Raw genomic sequence first — 13,420 nt, forward strand, 5'->3', positions numbered from 1 at the left:
AACAATTAATCAGTAGTAAATATGAAAGATAAGATGTAATTAGAGTCTATTGGATCTTATAATAGTAAGGGATAATTCTGATTATGTTGAACCTGGGGAGTAAGCCTTCTTGAACAATACTGTTTTCAATGATTTCCTAAAGTTTAGGTAGTTCTGGGTAGTTTCTGTTAATTTGGGTAAGGCGTTCCACAGTTGAGTGCCAATGTAAGTGAAGTTTGAGGTGTAAATTGATTTATACTTTAAGCCATTGCAGTCTGGGTAATGTAAGTTCAGATAAGATCGCTATGAACTGGTTCTGTTTCTAGGTGGTAAATCAACCAATTCAAGCATGTATTCTGGTACCTCACCGTAGATTATTCTGTGGATTAATGTACATATTTTAAAGGCTATTCGTTCTTTCATAGGGAGCCAATGCAGAATCTCTCTGAGTGGTTTTGCAGTTTCAAACTTAGATTTTCCAAATATCAGTCTTGCCGCAGTATTTTGGGCCGTTTGTAATTTCTTGAGCAGTTGTTCTTTGCATCCCGCATATATAGCATTGCAGTAATCCATCTGGCTCAAGACCATGGATTGTATCAAATTGCGGAAGACTTCACAGGGAAAGAAAGGTTTTATTCGCTTGAGTCTCCACATTGAATAGAACATTTTCTTTGTGGTGTTGGTCACTTGAGACTCTAGTGGTAAGTATCGATCTATTGTGATCCCTAGAAGTTTCAAATTACCTGAGATTGGCAGTGAAAGGTTAAAAGCTGTTGTCAGATTAGTGATTGGATCTGATTATTAGGATACGTTGTTGGGTCTTGGTATGGTGGTGTATTCTTTAATTATGATCTGCCCTCAGTGAGGTATTTGTATTTATGTTTCTTACAGAATATTTGTAATGTATGCTTCTCTAAGTGCACTCAACATTCATCACCTTGATGATGATACTGGCTGCTGTACTGATGTAATGATCTGCTGTACTTAATATAAATAGACAAGTTACAGAACCTTTTCGATTTAAAATAGATAGCACAAAGCTGCAGTTTATAGATCTACCCTAACCTCAATTTAAAATGAGCTCTAAGTTACATAAAAACTAACAAGTCAACTAGTAAAATTTGAAGTCTAGCATGCAACATGCTAAAATGTGTTAAGAGGACTCCTCCAAGCAGGCATCATTTCAAATTCTTTTTTGATCAACACCAAATTATTATAGCTACACTGGGTATTTGGTGGGTGTGAGAGGGAGAAGAGAAAGAGAGAGATGCTGTCCTGTGGGGGCATGGAGGAGAGAGATGCTGGACTCATGGAGAAAAGGTGGAGGGTGGAGAGGAGAGAGATGAAGAAATACTGGATCATGTGGGAAGAATATGAAGGATGCTGAGCCATGTTGGGTGAGGAGGGTAGAGATAAAGAAGATGCTGGACATAGGGAGGGATAGGGACACATAAGGGAGATAGTAGGCATGGGGAGGACATAGGGACAGGAACATGGACAGGCAATGCTGGACAGGGAGAGGGTAGAGACACAGGACCAATGCTGAACTTGGAGGGGGTGTTTATGGGCGCAGAAGGGAAATGCAGGACATGGAGGCAGCATAAGGTCAGGGAGACATGGGTTATATTGGACACAAGGGGGCAATGCTGAACAAGAGGAAGAAGGGATATAAAATGAAGTTCCATATCATCATGCTGATCAATCCATAGACTGGTGGGTTGTGTCCATCTACCAGCAGGTGGAGATAGAGAGCAATCCTTTTGCCTCCCTATATGTGGTCATGTGCTGCCGGAAACTCCTCAGTATGTTCTCTATCTCAGCAGGTGGTGGTCACACACAGCAGCAGCTCTGGCTAGGCTCCAAGCCTAATTTTTAGGTTTTGTTGAGTGCCTGGGGTTGAGGGCTCTTCTTGAGCAAGTGCAAACCTGGTGGTGCCAGGTCCCTCCTTTTCTCCCCCCTCCCGCGGGCTCCGTTAAAAAAAAAAAAAAAAAAATTTTGGACGTCCTTAAGGGCGTTTATTTCGACGTTTATTTAAACGTTTATTGCAGCTACTCACTGGGACACCAGGTCGTTACAGCTCGGAGCGGAAAGCAGGTAATTTTACCTTTTTTGTAGCGGGCAGGGGGTTCCCCGATTGATCTCCACGTGGCTGATGGCGTCGGAGGGCGAGGGCGCAAAGAATCGCTCCCCGGACCGCGTGTGCGCGTCTAGCGGGGATGCGGGGGTTTTAAAGTCTGATTCGCCTTTGTTGGGTGTCAGTTTGGAGGCCGGTCAGGGTCCCGGTTCTTCCTCCGGTGCGGCGGTTTTTCCCGCCATAAACGCCCATCCCCCGCTGCTCGCCTCCGCCATCTTGGCCGGCCACGCTGCTCGGACGGCTTCTTCTTGGGCCGCCCTTGAGGTGGGAGACGTTAATGCCATGGCCGCCCTTCATTTGGGCGACGGCAGAAAAGCGGCTAAAGTTAAGCGCCGTTCTTCCCGCGCGGCTCCTTCGCGGAGTGTCGCGCCGGACGCCATCTTGGATGCACAGCATGTTTCTCCCCCGCTCTTGCGAGTGCCGGTTGAGGGTGCGTCTAGGGCTGTGGCCCAGGCTGCTGAAGTGCACAGTCTGGGGGGTTTCTCCCCCGAGTTTATTTTGCTGCTGCATCAGGCCTTCCTTATGCAAGATGCTGCCCCTGCTCCCTTGTCCGATAAAGGGATTGAGGCCCCCAGAAGTAAACGCCCTTGGGTGGATTTCCAGACCTTAGAGGACTCTGTCTCCTCTGATGTAGATGAGGGCAGCGTATCTGAGTTCTCCCAACGGTCCTTTGGGGATTCCTTGGAGGAGACGGATTCCCGCTCGGATGGAGCGGATGACCCCTCTGCAGCGCGGATCTTTCGCTCAGAGGACTTGCCCAACCTGTTAGTGCAGGCCATGAGCATTTTGAAGATTTCCTCTCCAGAGGACGTCTCTCCCTCTGCCCCTGTTGGCTCCGCCATTATGCTGGGGACGAAGCGCCCGCCTAGAACCTTCCACCTGCATGATGCCATGCGCACCTTGATTTCGGCTCAATGGGATGTCCCGGAAGCGAGCCTCAAAGTGGCTAGGGCTATGTCCCACCTCTATCCTTTGCCTGAAAGTGAACGGGAGACCTTTCTTTGGCCTACCGTGGATTCTTTAATCACTGCGGTGACTAAGAAAACGGCATTGCCGGTGGAAGGTGGCACGGCCCTAAAGGACGCCCAAGACAGAAGATTGGAGGCGGCCTTAAGGTCGTCCTTCAAGGCGGCTGCTTTAAGTTTGCAGGCCTCAGTTTGTGGCTCCTATGTGGCCAGGGCGTGCCTGACGATTGTGCAGCGGGCTTCCCCCTCGGATCCTTCCTTGAGGGCTGACTGGCCGGCCCTGGAATCGGGCCTAGCTTATTTGGCAGACTTACTGTATGATGTCTTGAGAGCCTCGGCTAAAGGTATGGCTCAGACAGTCTCTGCGCGGCGGTGGCTTTGGCTGAAACATTGGTCTGCGGACCACGCCTCTAAGTCCCGCCTGGCTAAGTTGCCTTTTAAAGGCAAGCTGCTCTTTGGGGTCGAGCTGGACAAAATTGTGACCGATCTCGGCACGTCTAAGGGCAAGAGGTTACCAGAGGTCAGGGCTCGGGCCAGTGCTCGCCCCGGTATCTCCAGAGGACGGTTTCAGGAAGCCCGTCGGTACCACCCGGGCAAGTCGGGCTCCTCTGCCCCCTCTTCCTTCAAGAGGAACTTCTCCCCCAAGCAGCATTCCTTTCGCAGAGACCGCCGTCCCGGAGGTGCGCCCTCCGGTCCTCCCCCAGGGTCTCGTACCCAATGACGGGGTCCTGGTCCATGGCCCAGTGCAGATTGGAGGACGCCTGTCCTCGTTTCTGGGCGAGTGGACCAGGGTAACTTCAGACGCTTGGGTGCTGGAAGTCATCAGAGACGGCTACAAGCTAGAGTTCTGCCGACCCTTAAGAGACGGGTTTGTACTCTCTCCCTGCAAGTCTCCGGTCAAAGCTGTGGCAGTGCAGCAGACCTTGGACAACCGGATCCGCCTGGGTGCGGTCGTTCCGGTGCCAGAAAATCAGATTGGCAAAGGACGTTACTCCATTTACTTTGTGGTACCAAAGAAAGGAGGTTCTGTCCAGCCTATCCTCGACCTCAAAGGGGTCAATCGGGCCTTGAAAGTGCGGCACTTTCGCATGGAGTCTCTCCGCTCTGTTATAGCGGCAGTGTAGGCAGGGGAGTTCTTGGCTTCCTTGGACATCAAGGAAGCATACCTGCATATTCCCATCTGGCCTCCTCATCAACGCTTTCTGCGTTTTGCAGTCCTGGGCCGACACTTCCAGTTCAGAGCCCTCCCTTTCGGGTTGGCTACTGCTCCGCGGACCTTCTCCAAAGTAGTGGTGGTCATCGCGGCCTTCCTGCGAAAGGAAGGAGTACAAGTCCATCCTTATCTGGACGACTGGTTGATCCGAGCCCCCTCTTATGCAGAGTGCGGCAAAGCTGTGGACCGGGTGGTTGCTCTTTTGAGCTCCCTAGGGTGGATCATCAACTGGGAGAAGAGCCAGCTGCGCCCGACTCAGTCCCTGGAGTATCTGGGAGTTCGATTCGACACCCAAGTGGGCAGAGTGTTCCTGTCAGACAATCGGATTGTCAAACTTCAGGCTCAGGTGGACCAGTTTCTAGTAGCCTCTCCTCTTCGGGCTTGGGACTATGTGCAGCTGTTGGGCTCTATGACGGCCACGATGGAAGTAGTGCCCTGGGCCAGGGCTCATATGAGACCACTACAACACTCTCTGCTGCAGCGCTGGACTCCGGTGTCGGAGGATTATGCTGTGCGCCTTCCCTTGGACCCAGCAGTGCGCAAGGCGCTGAGCTGGTGGCTGCAGACAGACAAGTTGTCTGCAGGAATGCCTCTGGTGACCCCGGAGTGGATTGTCGTCACGATGGACGCCTCTTTGTCGGGCTGGGGAGCCCACCGCTTGGGAAGGACAGCGCAGGGGCTCTGGTCTCCTGCAGAGGCAAAGTGGTCTATCAACCTCCTGGAACTCAGAGCCATTCGGTTGGCGCTTTTGGAGTTCATCACGGTACTGGCGTTGAAGCCAGTACGGGTCCTGTCGGACAATGCCACGGCTGTGGCCTATGTCAACCGCCAGGGAGGTACCAAGAGCGCCCCTCTAGCCAAGGAGGCCATGAATCTATGCCAGTGGGCGGAAGTGAACCTGGAACAGCTGTCAGCGGCCCACATTGCCGGAGTCATGAATGTCAAGGTGGACTTTCTCAGTCGCCATACCTTGGATCCCGGAGAGTGGCAGCTATCTGCTCAGGTGTTCTTGGACATCACGAAGCGCTGGGGCCAGCCGAGCCTAGATCTGATGGCGTCATCGGCCAATTGCCAAGTGCCGCGCTTTTTCAGCAGAGGATGGGACCCTCGATCCCTGGAAGTAGATGCTCTTCTCCAACAGTGGCCGACACAGGAGCTTCTCTATGTGTTCCCGCCCTGGCCCATGTTGGGCAGGGTGCTAGACCGGGTGGCAAAGCATCCAGGCCGGATAATCCTGGTGGGTCCGGACTGGCCCAGACGTCCCTGGTATGCGGACTTGATCAGGCTCTCAGTGGACGATCCTCTGCGGCTGCCAGTGGAGCAGGGCCTGTTGCATCAGGGTCCCGTGGTGATGGAGGATCCCTCCCCCTTTGGTCTTACGGCCTGGCTATTGAGCGGCAGCGTCTGAGAAAGAAGGGCTTCTCAGACAAGGTCATCGCCACTATGCTAAGAGCGAGGAAGCGCTCTACTTCTACTGCTTACGCCAGGATTTGGCGTATCTTTGCAGCATGGTGTGAAGCAGGCTCACTTTCTTCCTTCACTGCTCCAATTTCTTCAGTGTTGGCGTTCCTGCAAGAGGGTCTGGAAAAAGGCCTGTCGCTCAGTTCCCTTAAAGTCCAGGTAGCGGCTCTGGCTTGCTTCAGGGGCCGCCTGAAGGGTGCTTCCCTGGCTTCGCAGCCAGATGTGGTGCGCTTTCTCAAGGGAGTTAATCACCTGCGCCCTCCTCTGCACTCAGTGGTGCCTGTGTGGAATCTCAACCTGGTGCTAAGAGCCTTGCAGAAGCCGCCTTTTGAACCCTTGTCAAGGGCATCTCTGAAAGACCTGACGTTGAAAGCAGTCTTTTTGGTGGCTATCACTTCAGCCAGAAGAGTTTCCGAGCTCCAGGCACTCTCATGTCGAGAGCCCTTTCTGCAGTTCACTGAGGCAGGAGTGCCTTCCTTCCTGCCCAAGATTGTTTCTCGCTTCCATGTGAATCAGCAGCTCTGTCTCCCTTCCTTTCGTAGGGAGGACTACCCAGAGGAATACTCTGCTCTTAAATATCTGGATGTGAGACGAGTCATCATCAGATATTTGGAAGTGACCAATGATTTCCGGAAGTCGGATCATCTGTTTGTCCTGTTTGCAGGTCCTCGTAAGGGTCTGCAGGCTGCTAAGCCTACAGTGGCAAGATGGGTCAAGGAAGCCATTGCAGCGGCTTATGTGGCCGCGGGGAAGGTGCCGCCTATCCAGCTGAAGGCTCACTCCACTAGAGCTCAGGCGGCCTCGATGGCAGAGGCCGGGTCCGTCTCCTTGGAAGAGATTTGCAAGGCGGCAACTTGGGCATCGGCCCATACCTTCTCCAGGCATTACCGCTTGACTGTGGCTGCTCGGGCGGAGGCCCGGTTTGGAGCTTCAGTGTTGCGGTCAGGGATTTCTATGTCCCGCCCTGGGTGAGTACTGCTTCGGTACATCCCACCAGTCTATGGATTGATCAGCATGATGATATGGAAGGTAAAATTATGTATCATACCTGATAATTTTCTTTCCATTAATCATAGCTGATCAATCCATAGCCCCTCCCAGATATCTGTATTGTTTATATTCTGGTTGCATTTCAGGTTCAAGTTTAGTCTTCAATTCCTGTTCAGGAGGACTTCGTGTTCAAGTTTTTCAATGGATTCTTCAAGAGTTGAGACGAATTTGTGTTACAGTGAGCTGCTGCATTCCTCTCCCCTCCGTTTTACGGGGCTGGATTGAGACTTAAATTCTGCCGGCGCTCCCTCCCGCTTCGTGCGGCAGTAGGGCAGCTTTGTACCCCTCCCGCTTCGGCGGTGTTAGGGTCAGTGAGCTCCTCCCGCGGTTGCGGTTGCAGGATAAGCCAGATCCCCCCGCATCGGCGGGTGTGGTGTCCCTCCCCCGCTCCGCGGGGATGAGCTGGACGGATTCCCCTCCCCCACTTGTGTGGGGATGAGCTGGGTTAATTCCCCTCCCCCGTTTCGGCGGTGGTGAGCTGGGCAGAGTGTCCCTTTGTGGGTGTAATTCTCTAAGTGCTGAGTCCTGCGGATGGAGCTTGGATATCGACATACTGAGGAGTTTCCGGCAGCACATGACCACATATAGGGAGGCAAAAGGATTGCTCTCTATCTCCACCTGCTGGTAGATGGACACAACCCACCAGTCTATGGATTGATCAGCTATGATTAATGGAAAGAAAATTATCAGGTATGATACATAATTTTACCATGTTGGACAGGGGAAGGGAGAAGCTGAACATGGGACAGAATAGGGACAGGAACAAAGAGGGAAGTTGGATAATGGATATGGAGACAGAAGAAATATCATATGGGTAGAAGACCCTGGCAAGAAAATTAAGAGAAGACATAGGAAAGTAGAAACCATAGATAAGAGAAATAAATTTAAAAAAATAATCAAATGACCAGGCAACAAAGGTAGACAAATAATTTTATTTCCTATTTATTGATTAGAAAATGTCAGTTTTTGAAATATGCTACTCTGAGTTTGTATGAGTACATAAGTACATAAGTATTGCCACACTAGGACAGACCAAAGGTCCATCAAGCCCAGCATCCTGGCCAATCCAGGTCACAAATACCTGGCAAGATCCTGAAAAAGTTCAATACATTTTATGCTGCTTATTCCAGAAATAAGCAGTAGATTTTTCCCAAGTCAATTTAATAATGGACTTTTCCTTTAGGAAGCCATCCAGACCTTTTTAAACTCCGCTAAGCTAACTGCCTTTACCACATTCTCTGGCAACGAATTCCAGAGTTTAATTACACATTGAGTGAGGAAACATTTTCTCTGATTCGTATTAAATTTACTACTTTGTAGCTTCATCGCATGCCCCAAGAAATTTGGAAAAGGACCCTAAGGGGCCCTTTTTTCTAAGCTGCGTAAGCACCTACACGTACCCAACGCGTGCCAATTTGGAACTACCGCCCGGCTACTGCATTGCCCAGGTTATTTCATTTTTTATGCATGTCCACTATGCGTGCTGGAAAATTTCCGACGTGCGGTGCTAACCAGGCGATAATTGGCAGTGTATGAGTGCTGGCAATGTCCGCTTAGTTAACGCGTGAGACTTTAGTGCTAAGTCAGTGGGTGGTGGTAAGGTCTCAGGCCCAAAATGGATGCATGCCAATTTTTATTTTGCCGCACGTCCATTTTCGGCCAAAAACAAAAGGCCCTTTTGCAGGTGCGCTGAAAAATGGACTTGTGCATCTACACCAGCGCAGGCCATTTAGTAAAAGGACCCCTAAAGCTATATACCAGGCTATGCCTTTTTCAAGTTCAGGCAGGCTTAAGGCCCCCTCAAGCCAAGGAGTCGGGTACAATTGCCCTGGTTGCACCCATCCTAATACTATGCCTGACATCTTGCATCTTTGTGTTTTGCACAGTAAACGGGAAATGCATCTCTTTCTATTTCTCTAGTGGTGTTCTACATGCAAGGCCTGACTTGAGAGTTCAGTCTAATTTCTGTCTACATATTTGTATTTCTAGTTTGCAGTCACTTATTCTGTTTTTGGTATTTTTGTTCTATGTGCGTGACCAAGGCCAGGTGTTCTATATGCCTGAATTTCTATGTAGCAATCTGTAATAATTTGGCTTCTTTTGTTTTCCCAATAGATATATTGATGTTTTAGGGCACACTGTAACATTTAGAATACTGCCTTTTCAAGATGGGGTCCGTGATTTGGAAAGTACTGCAGCATGGTAGATGACCTGAGTGACTTGTTTGTAGAGTTGTATAAACTTCACAATATGCCTGGTATTGAGAAGGTTTGTATTGTGTTAGTGAGATTACACCAGGATCAGAAATGTCTTTGTGTGGCAAGTTTTATAGGGAAAAAATAGTGCTGCCTTTATGGTGGAAAGGTAATGGGTGCTGCCTGTGTGGGGTGCTAGAGAGATTAAAAAGAAGTGTTAGCTGGGGAAGGAAAAGAGAAAGATATGTTGACTGATTCTGAGGGACATGCTAGCCCTATGTGTCTGTATGGTGGGGAGGCAGAGAGAATAATGAGCAAGCTGTATATATGGAGAGGGGGACAGGGAAGGGCATTTCGGCTGTAGTTGTGTGAGAGAAAGCGATGGCAGTATGCATGGGGTGGGGACAAGAGAGAGGGATTGGCTAGCTGTTTTGTGTTTTAGGGTCAGAAAGTTGTGGCAGTAGAAATTGGGTGAGAGGGAGCAGATAAATAAATGGAATGGCCATGTTCATTGGGGGGGAAGAGGATGTTGGCTGTATATGTATGGGGGAGGGCACAGATTGAAATATTCTGGCGTTAGATATGTGTTTGGTGCAGAAAGAGGTAGCAGTGTGCAGTTGGGAAAGAGAGAGAGGTGGGGACAGGCTAGCCATGTGAATTAATGGGAAGGGGGATGAGAGAGAGGGATGGGCCGGCTGTATGTATGTGAGAGGAGGGAACAGAAAGGTTGCAGATAGATGGACAAGCTGACTTGGTTGGGGGGGGGGGGGGCACAGGCTGGGCATGTGTACTTGGGGGACAAAGGAATGGTTTTGCTTTACTGCTTTATGTAGTAAATCCTGCCATGGTCCTTTTTACTCTTCTCCTGTATCTCTAGTACACTTTAGTTTAAAGTGCATTTTCTGGCACTTTACAGCTATGTGGCCAATGACTAACAAATATAACAACTTTGTGAAGTTTGGGTTGATGTGCCACGAGGATCAGGAGAGGTTGAAAATATGCTCCAAAATAAAAAAAAAGGTTGAGAACCACTGATTTAGGGCATTGCTTTTTTGTAGGTAGGGTCTTGGCTTTAGTAGTTGGTGCTGGCATAATAGATTTTGATCTAGGGCCTGTATTACTTCATGATATACCTGTGAACAAGAGTTTTTGCTGATGTTAGTGAAATTAAACTAAAATCAGAAATGTTTTATGGGGGAATGTTCTAGCTCTGCACCCATTGTTGGGGGAGGGCTAAGGTGGTTCTGTAGATGAGGAGCTTGTTTGGCTTTATGGTGTGCTGCTGGGGGACTGTGCCTCTTTGCTTCACCTATCAAGGTGATGCTGTCACACAGCTGATAACATGCTTTGGGAAGGGAGACTGCATGCTTCTGGGACTAATTTGCTGAAGTTTCTTTGCTCACAGACCCAGAATAGGAAAAGGGCCTTAGTAAATCGGTTTCTAAAACAGCTGTTGCTGACCTGAGAGGGGATTCTGGCCCGTCCTTGTCCCCCTTCAAAAAAAAAAAAAAATTCACTGTGGACAGAATTGGAGGGGTGGGGAAGGAGAAGCGAAAGAGGTCTTGACTGCTGGCTCCTTAGTTTTTAGATCAACTGACCCCTGTGTATTTTCGACCAATTGTTTATTAGATGAACTGTCATTAGACCAATTGTCGGGGACCCCTAAAACACAACTCTAGAAATACAGGGGATGAAATCCATTCTGTTACCTCACATGGATTTATGTATAGCTTTCTATTCCAGTTTAAGTGGTTGGCCTTCCTGGTCTCCCAGATCACACCAAACTAATCCTAAATCCAGCATTTTTATGGTGCCATTGGACTTTTTGCCCAGACTGGCCCACGGCCCTTCCTCTGTCCAATTGTGGTGGTAAAGGTTGGTGACAATTTCTGAGACTTAGAGCTGTAAATTGTCAATAAGGATAATTTGACGATCCCTTCTTCTAGCTTCCCCAAATGGATTTCAAATGAAATGGCACCTATGTAGATTGTCCCTTTAGCCTCGTATCTGCACCTGTTTTATAAAAGACCCCTGAGGTAGGCTTTTACGCCGAACCATGGTTCCATGTTGGGTCCTTGCTGTTCTTTCAATAAATATAGTGAACATATCAGCGTATGAGCGTATGTTGGAACAGCCATCTATAACCCTACATATCTCCACTTGTCCTGTGGTTATCATAGTGGTTTTGTGTTGTTCCTCTACCTCAGTGGCTACTTTGCTGTATTTTATAAGATAAATGAGTATGCACAGAATACATAAACACACACATTTACATCTTCCAAACAGGTGTAAATTTATGCATGAGAATGCTATTGAGAATAGGCTCTCAGAACTATTTTATAAAGGCACGTAGGCGATACCGCAGACATCCATCATAGACTTCTTACAAGAATGCGAAATCAAGAACATCCACACCATAGCAGAATCTGGTCCTTGTTCGAACCACTGAAAACAAGCACAATTAAGGTACTACTAACAAAATGTGAGCTGCCTGCTAGACAGATGTCCCAACTATATGATGAAAAATCCACCAGAATGGTTCATCGAATTCCTCACCAAACACATCACATGCATGCTATCAAAAGGACAATTCCCAAATAACAAAGATGAAATCGTACTTACACCAATCCCCAAAAACACAACTACCAAGATCAGTGATCTCACAAACTACAGACCTGTGGCCTCAATACCACTATTGACCAAAACGATGGAGGGTCTGGTAGCACAACAATTAATGGATTACATGACAAAATTCTCAATCCTCCATAAATCCCAATCAGGATTCAGACCACAACATCACTGAAACATCACTGAAGTCATAATAACTCTGATAATGAAGTTCAGAAGCCTAATAAGCTAAGGCCAGAATATGTTACTTCTACAATTTGATATGTCAAGTGTATTCGATCTAGTAGACCACCCAACACTAATGACCCTGCTCGATTACATAGGAGTCTGTGGAATAGCAGCTGCTTGGTTCAATGGCTTCCTAAAGACCAGATCCTACATTTTAAAGATGTCCAACCAGTTATCAACATCCTGGATCTCCGAGTATGGGGTGCCACAGGGCTCACCAATATCACCGACACTGTTCAATGTAGTGATGGCCCCACTTGGCAAAAAACTAGAGATAATGGGCTTTAACCCATTCATATACGCAGATGACATCACCATCTACATACCTTTTAACAACTGGACAAAATTAAACAGATCTGGACCTGATGGAAAACTGGGCAACAACATTCAAGCTCAAATTGAATAGAGACAAAACCAAATTCCCAGTATTATCAAGCTTACAGAAACTCACACCTCACCAAAACTTCACAATCAAAAATCAAACATACCAAATCAAACCACAGCTAAAAATACTGAGAATTATTATAGACAAACATCTATGACTAGACAGCCAAATATCAGCAGTAACAACAAAATGCTTCAGAACGCTATGGAAACTTTTAAGGATCAGAGACTATTTCCCTAGACAGTCATTCTGAATAATAGTCAATCGACGATACTATCAGAACTGGACTACTGCAGTGCAGTATACATAGGATGCAAGGAAAATACACTGAAATCACTGTAAACCATCCAAAACACGGCAGCAAGGCTAATATTCAAAGAGTCAAAATCAAAAGAGATACCCCATTGCTCAAAACACGACACTGGCTGCCAATCAAAGCAAGATTAATCTTCAAACTAGCACCATGATTTACAAAATATTATTCGGCATGTCACCAGAATATATGCTAGATATGATCGAACTATCCCCAAGAAACATAAGCCCAGAAACCAGAGGCTACCTACTTCTGCATTTCCCCAACTGCAGAAATATAACTTACAAATCTATATACATGGCTGGATTTAGCTGGCCGGATTTAGCTACCTGGGATCCAAATGGTGGAACTCAATACCAAAGATCACAAAAAGCATATCCAACTATCTACAATTCAGAAAAGAACTGAAACAAGTTATCGAGGCCCTTTCTGCTACCTAATCTACAAACCATCAGAGTAATGTTCAGTCAGAATGTAAACTAGACACCATTACTGTAACGTTCAACCAGAATGTAAATTGTAAACCACTTTGAACCGAAACCTGTTTTTGGATAACTGGGGGATACAAGAATGCATAAATAAATAAATCTATGTTGTCATTATAAAAATCCAAAATTCACACCAGGCAACAATTTAACTTTTCAAACTTCCTTTTTAAGAGCCTGCAAAGAGGTGGGATAATGTGGGATACAAATGCAACAAATAAATAAATAAAATAAATCACTGAAATACCACAAATCTTCTACCATAAATCAACAAATTAACAAATTGAGTAAATATTGGACCATCAGAGGTGTGAGCTCAATAATTTTTCATGAGCAAATAACACCATGAATCTTCTTCAGTTCAAAATTGTATAATTTAAAAAA

The 13,420-nt window shown here is 47.3% G+C and overlaps 1 protein-coding gene across 1 annotated transcript in view; it reads left to right on the forward strand.

Annotated features, from left to right (window-relative positions):
- ZFYVE16 (zinc finger FYVE-type containing 16) overlaps positions 1 to 13,420 on the forward strand; it is a 258,233-nt gene that overhangs the window by 155,881 nt on the left and 88,932 nt on the right.

The sequence above is a fragment of the Microcaecilia unicolor genome, chromosome 2 (assembly GCF_901765095.1).
Source record: "Microcaecilia unicolor chromosome 2, aMicUni1.1, whole genome shotgun sequence".
In the NCBI taxonomy this organism is placed as follows: Eukaryota; Metazoa; Chordata; class Amphibia; order Gymnophiona; family Siphonopidae; genus Microcaecilia; species Microcaecilia unicolor.